An 8142-nucleotide genomic window follows, 5' to 3' on the forward strand; every position below is an offset into this window, starting at 1 on the left:
TCTCAATTGTGGTGCACACTCTATTCTGCAATGTTGGAAGGTTCATCAAGCATTGTGTGGAATACCAATGCACAAAAGTTCTAGTCATGAAGGAAAAGATGGAGCTAACACTAGTAATTGCATGATAATCATTTGAAAAGAAGGGGATAGATTTTTTAGGGCCTAAAAGTCCTGTAGCTCAATATTCTTAGGCTAGGTATATTATTGCCGCTATTGATTGCCTGACCAAATGGGTTGAGGCTAGGGGCACGAGGAAGAATGATGCAAGAACATTAGCAAAGTTCTTATGGGAGTAGGTGATCTCATGATTTGGTTGTTCCATTGAGATTGTGAGTAATCAAGGCGCACACTTCATTGATGAGGTGATTTCACAATTGCTATCCACATTCATGATCATACATCGAAAATCCTCCCCATACTATCCACAAGCAAATGGTCAAGGTGAAGTTACAAATAAAATCTTGATTAATGTCAACCAAAACTGGTTTCACTTCACAAAGCGATTGGGACAACAAGTTGATGGCAACATTGTGGGCTTGTTGCATAGTCTACAAGACTATGATTGACAGAACCCGCTTTGAATTAACTTATGGTACTGATGCAATTATGCTAGTAGTTGAAATCTTTGTTCCTAGCTTGAGAGTGGTTGTGCAAGGGCAGTGGGAAGGACACAAAGCTTGGACCAACCATATAACAAAATTAGAATGATTGTTTGAAAATTGATCATTGTGGCGACACATGCTCTTATATGCAAAAAAGCGTGACGAAAGGTCTGGTTGGACAAACATGTCAAGCAACGTGATTTTGAGAAGAGCAACCTTGTGTTGTTCTACTCCATCAAATGTCATAAGTAGAAAATAAAATCTTGAGGTCTAGGCTCTTTTTGAGTGTGTGGGATTAGTAGAACTAGTAATGTTGAGCTTGAAACATTGAGAGACAAAGGCATAGGCTTCTTTAATGGGAGTCAAATCAATAAATATTATCCACCTACACATCCATTGCATAAAGCCCAAATGGCACTACTACCTATTACCATATGAGTGATTAGAATCATTGAACTCGACCTTGCAGATATTGAATTTGTTAAAGTACATGTATAAATGAAAAAACATATATACATCTTGCCAAGTAACCTTAACCTAATATACTTAAAATTACATACAAAAAAAATTAAATGTCAAGGAAATATAGTTAGTTCCAAGAGAGATTGCCTCTCATAAGGTTGGAAACCTAGGGAAAAATTTATCTTTTGGTGGTGGGCTGATTTGATCTTCTAGAGATATGATTGCTTGACCTTGGCTTGTTGTAGGCATTGAATTGAGGGTGTTCTTGGGTTCAAATAACTTAAAATCTCACTAGAAGATGTTGTTAGACTTTGGATATGGCAAGACAAGGAGAAAAATCCGCATAAGAAAAGACAACCGTCTCACACCCCATTTTCTAAAAAGGAACATGTGGACTACAAGTTAAAACACAGAAGCTCGGGGATCACCACTTGTGGTACAAACAAATCCACAACTTAAAAGAGGTGACAACCAAAAATCTAGATGCTAATGGATTAGTGGACTAGTGTGGATTGAATGAGGACATGAAATTTTTTGAGGGGGAAATAAATCACGAGCAGTGCACAAAATTTCTCATGACCTATGATCTTGGTAGGTATAGTGGGTTAGTCATAGAGTAAGCAACAACAATGGTGGATAAAAACAAGTGGAAGTTGCTCTTACTTCAGAAATGGTGCACAAAGCCTTGGGTCTATTGAATAAGAAGGAGAAAGGAGTTATCAGAGATGTCTATGCAATGCTAGGGATGGATAAATAGAAGGTTTTTATTAATGACAACGTCTGCCTTTAAGAAATCCCAGATCCCTTAGTTAAAATTCAAGTGAAACTGATACATGCATCGTTCTCTTGAAATAGATACAACTCTCTGATGAGCAGGATCCAAGTAGCAATGCTAGAAAGTTGTGGTTGCTCAGGAAATGGAAAACAAAAATCTCAATGCCTTCATTATAAAAACCATTCGTGATGCAACAAAGGCACCTAGGTCTAGAGCACAAGAGTCCGAGAAATCAGGACCCATGTCACTAGTGTCGGGGGTAAAGGCACCTATGCCTACATTGCCCCGTATTGAATACACACACCATGACTATACACTTGTACACTACAAGTGACGGAAATCCATCATTCTCACTCTATTATTTATTATGTATTCTTTTAGTGACTATTGAATAAGGAAAGGTCACACATTGTGACTATTGGAATTCCCATATACGGTGTCTCTTTCTCTTGCTCACTTGCTCCATCCACCATAGCTCTTGCTTTGCTCTTGATTTTGCTTATGTGCTTTGACTCGGATTCTACCTTTTACTATTATTAGAGCAGACATTCAAGAAGCTTCTTCATCCTTTTCTTTAGCATGAATTCAAAGCTTCATCTTAAAGTTTCGTGGCAGCTATTGTTTCTTCCTCTCAAGGTATGCATTGAGTCTTCCCTTCTCTTAGCTTGTTTCAACTTACTCTTGACTTGTCGAGGAGATTCCCAAGGCTTATTGGGTTGAAAAGAAGCCATTCTATCGATTTTGAGTGGATATAGAGCATGTTGCAGTAGTCATGGATAACTATGGTAGCTTAAGAGCACTTTCATATTTTGGCCATAACTTTTGTATATGATATTGAATTGAGGTGTTCTATAGCTAGAAATGAAGAGTACAACAAAAACTATAGATTTTAGTACTCATAGATTTGATTCTATGTAGTTTTTAGTTCTCTATTTTACACAAAATAGAAAAGTTTTAGTTTGAGCAATAAAGAATAAGTTCCATAATGTATATTTGATGCTTCAAGGATGCTAGTTTGGTGCATGCATGGTATGGTTATGCTTTGGAATGATATTTAGATTTTTTAGATCTTGATTAGCTTAATTTTACACAGGTTTATTTCTGTCATAAGAGCTTAGATAGCACGCATATAACAATGAGCTTCATGCTTTGAATGCCTATTGTGCCTACATGGTGTTTTAGACTGCTACATGTCTACGATGATGTCTAGCATTGATGTATGAGCTTGGATATGTTTATGAAATAATTTGAAACTTGGATATTATTTTCATTTGATGTACTTGGGCTTTGATCAATTTCTTTGAGCTTCCATGCTTACTCATGGGTATTGAAGCTTCATGGGACACTTATACTCTTAGGTGTACTTGTGCTGCACTTGAGCTTCCTGGACGTTTTGATGTATATGTCAAGCTTTTCTTGATCACATCGCATTCCAAATTTGTTTTTAGTAGAAGACACTTGTACTTGCTTGGTAGAGCTTGGTTCTTTGAGATAGTGGGACTCTTGGTTCATGTATATGCTATCTTGTATGCTATTGGATGTAGTTGCCTTCGCTTATGGGCTGATTTGATTCTGTATGCTTCTACCTTTGTCAATAGTATTTTGTCAATGATATATATATATATATGATTATGAGATGCATGATTTATTGATACTTTGAATTTGTGATAGTCTTTGGTACGGATGGCCTATGCTTAGTCACTACTAGTTACATTCTTTGTATCTCGATTGCTATTTGGATATCCTTGGTAGTGGGAGCTTGCTTTCTTGACTATTTTCCCATAGTTGGATTGGCATATACTACTATTTTTATTTCAACATTGATGTAATGATAATTTTTAACATTGTTTTGGAGAGAAAACATTATTTTTTGGCAATCTATCCCTTATATTTGTTGGACATCTCTATACTTTGGTATTCTCTCTTGTTTTGCTCTTATTTTGATCGAGTTTTGGGGGCTGAATTGCAATAATATACAATTGTCCATTCTCTTTGATTTTACATTGGTATACTATTATTATTGTTGGTTCTTTGAATGATAGTGCTATTTTCAGTATTGAAAAGCTTGATGGAACAAATTTCACCTATTGGAAAACATAGATATGACAGACACTGGTTCAAAAGAAGTAGGTTAGACTGTTGAAAACCAAGAGTGTAAAGCCTAAAGGCATGGATCAGGATTATTGGGATGAGTTGGATGAGCTATGTAAGTCTACCCTTATACTGTCATTGTCTAAATAGGCTTATTACAATGTTGTTGCACCTTAAGATAACGCCTCGCAGTTATGGAAAAATATATGCAATCTTTATGACAAGCAAAGTCTTGCATCATAGATGTATTGGTTGAAATAGCCCATGGACCTTCACATGAAGGAAGAGACTAGTGTAACCACACATTTGAAATAATTTCATTTGATTTTCAACTAGTAGACTTTGCATGGCATTGAGTTCAAGGATCATCTATCTCCCTTGTTCTTGCTTTTTTTACTTTTTGAGTCACGGGACATTTTTTGTACTGCCATGTATGCTAATATGCCTAACGATGGCTTGAAACTCTAGGATGTTGAGGGTACTCTACTTAAGAGGAGATAAAGAGAAATACTGTGGACGTAGCTCGTACTTCTTATGCATTGACTATTAGGGGTAGACATGATGTTAAGAGTAGTAATTACCGCTATGGTAGAGACTCACATAGGTCTCAGTCTCATGGGCAGTCTTGCAATAAGTCCCTTGGTCATAAGTCCTCTCTGAGATATCAGTATTGTGGGAAATAAGGACATATTTAGCCTCATTGTCATAAGATGCATGATAATAAGCACAAAGAGAAAGGAAGGGGCAAAGTGTAGAAAAAGTTTGATGATCACATCATTGTCCCTTATAGTAAGTCCAATGTAAGGATTGAAGAGATCAATGTAGTGCAGCCAAAGTTAGCTGAATACATCTTAGCAACTTTCTCTCTTGATACTTCTCAGTTTGATCGATGCTTCATCTACATGTTCTCAGCATTAGTTGCTTGATTCCGAGGCTTCCTTTCATATTACCCCACACACATTGGTTTTAGTGCTATTTAGCACGATAGGTTCTGTTAGACTAGGAAAATGACTTGTCATGGAATATTATTGGTATTCAAGATGTACAACTACAATTTCCTTCAGGTAGCTCCTTTACTTTGCATAATATACATAATATATTAGCTTTGACCAAAAGCCACTTGGATAGTTGGATGATGTAGGCTATTATGTATCTTTTGGTGATTCTACATGGAATATTACAGTGGAAATCTTGTCTTTGCTTGGGGTGCTAAGGTTGGCAGTCTCTATCCTTTATTTATATCTAGGTATCTTGACCATATTTTGATTTTGGTTGACATACCACATGTATCTTTATTGCATTGTCACTTTGGACATATATCTTTAAAGGGAATGAAAATATTGACTTGTTTTTAGTATCTTCCACCTCTTGATTACACAATTTTTTATTCTTGTGGCCATTGTCTTTATGATAGGCAAATATGCAGTTCTCATAAAAATTCTGGTAATACATGATGGGTGAGCCTCTAGCTCTCATGCATTCTGATGTATGTGGTCATACCTTGTTATTCATTACATGGTGCAAAGTACTTTATTACATTCATTAATGATTATTTGCATAAGCTATGGGTATGTCCTATTAAGCGAAAATAGGATGTCCTATCTACCTTTTAGTGTTGGCCTAGTCTTGTTGAGAACTAGTCTAGGTATAGGTTGAAATGCCTAAGGAGTGACAATAGGGGTGAGTATGATTCTAAAGCATTTGAGAATTTTTGTGATGAGAGGGGTATTAAGGCATCAATTGACTGCTCTATACACCCCACCCCAAAATGATGTTGCAGTGTGCATGAATAGGGCCATTCATGAAAGAGTTTGTAGTATGCTTAGGAAGTAGGCTTATCAAAACATTTTTAGATTGAGGCAGTTATTACTGCCATACATTTGATAAAAAAAATCACAATGCATTACTATTGGTCATTAGGTTGTAGAAGAGATATGGTTTAGAAAACCTCCCTTAGATGCGCATCTTAGAGTCTTTGGATGTGAGGCTTTCTACCATATTCCCAAAGACAAATGCAATAAGCTAGATCCTAAGTCAATGAAATATGTATTTCTTAGTTATGGGGATCCTAAGTTAGTCAAATATATCTTTTTTGGTTATGGGGATGCACATGAGATGGGCTATCACCTATAGGATCCATAGGCTAGAAGGTTATCCATAGCCATGTTGTTGTTTTCCATGAGGAGAAGATGCACAAGTAGCCTGAGCAAACAGTTAAGGTATGTAGGGTGATCTTTTAGGAGGAACCTTATATTACCATACAACAAGTTAGAAAACCTACAATTGATGTTGTGGTGGCCCATGATCATGATGTTGAATATGCATATACATGCCCCACAATCCATTTTGAGACGGTCCATTAGAGATAGATGTCAGCTTAATTGGTTTTTGTTTGCCATGGACTATATTATGGTGGTAGATTCTGGTGAATCCCTTACTTATGAGGAGGCCATGCATAGAGGTGATAGTCACTCTTAGAAGAGGGCCATGCATTGCCCATAGTGAAAAACATGAATTGCCATGCAAGTGAATGTACAAGTGGAAGAGTATCCCTATATGCCCCAAGCCAGTATATCATGCTAGATTGGTTGCTAATGGCTCTAACTAGGAGTATGGTGTTGACTTTGATGAAGTCTTTTATCCTTAATAAGATAACTATCCTATGATTGGGTTTGACCTTGGTTGCACATGTAGATATAGACCTTTATCAGATGGATGTGAAAATGACTTTTCTGCATGGGAACTTGCATGAGAATATCTATATGCAACAACCTAATGGCTTTATGGAAAAGGGTATGGCCTTAAGCAAGCACTTAGGGAATGGTGTCGTAAGTTTGATACTTTCATGCATTTGTGTTTATACATGAAGAAGGCTTGTGATGGAAGTCTTATTATCTTGGTGCTTTATATCGATGATATGTTGATTGCTGGGAGAGGTCATGATGAGCTAGATACTTTGAAGACTCAACTCAAGAAGAGCTTTGAGATGAAGGAAATGGGATATCAAGACTCATATATTCTTGGAATGCACATCATATGCAATCGCTCTAAGGGGCTTCTTTACCTATCAACAAGTGTACATACAAAAGGTGCTTGAGCGATTCCATATGCAAGATGTTAAGCTTATTGGCTGTTCTTTACCTTTCCATGTGAAGGTTACTTAGACCAATTATTACCAATTAGATGAGCAGAAGGACAATATGGACAAGATCTTTTATACATCTCCTGTAGTGGGCAGTTTGATGTATGCCATGATAGCCACTTATCTTGAAATAGCAATTGTAGTGGGAGTTGCCTCAAACCAAAATTTCTTTGCTATTCTCTTCATTTTGATATCTATTTTCAATACTCTGTACTCTCAAAGCCCATTACACTTGTCATTTCCCTACCATTGCTTACTTCTTCCCAGCATTGGCATTGCTTTCATCCATTCTTTGCCTCGAAAGATTCCCCTCTCTTAGCCCCTAGAGAGTAAGGATGTTGTCAGCTCGTTGGTCCATAGACTATGTCTTGACGCCTACCTTGTCACACCATGGTAAACAACCCTTATGCACCTTGATTCAAAGTCTATCCTACTTCAGTTGCACAAAGGCCCCCATCTTCACATCAATGGCCATGAATATAAGCTTACCCCTTAGTGTGTGTAGGAGCAGCTTCACCTCCCTATGGACAACGTAGTAAAGGCCCCCATCTTCCTTCCAAACATAGAGATGGAGGCACTCTTTGACTCAGTGTATAAAGGTGAGTATCACCTTAGCTCCAATGTTGATTGCCACAAATCGAAGCTAGAGGTACTCATTCTTTCTTGAAGCTTTGTATTTGTAGGCCAAGGCCTTCAAGATCTCATGCATGGTCACCTCCATGTTCTTCCTACCCCACACCTCAAACATCTCATGGGTGCAGGTGTTTTTCTGGAGCACCTTAGCATTAGTCCAAGCACGTGGCCCAATGCTCCTTCGACACAAAATCCTTGCAAGTCATTTGTGGCGAGCACTTCACCTTCCTATTTCCTCCTTCCACCACAGTGGATCCTGCTTGCTCCCTTTTTAGCACTACTAATACCAAACACACCTCCCCTTCATCCTTAGAGACCTTAGCATAGATTATCACAAATGGATAGCCCAACTTTGTATAGGAGGAGGCAGCCTACACTTTTGTGCAACATTCCCAAAAAATAGCTACAGAATGCATGCTTTCCACCTAAGAGACTAT

This window comes from Lygodium microphyllum, chromosome 17, assembly GCF_053477565.2.
Source record: "Lygodium microphyllum isolate KBCC chromosome 17, Lygodium_microphyllum_v1.1.10, whole genome shotgun sequence".
Taxonomy (NCBI): domain Eukaryota; kingdom Viridiplantae; phylum Streptophyta; class Polypodiopsida; order Schizaeales; family Lygodiaceae; genus Lygodium; species Lygodium microphyllum.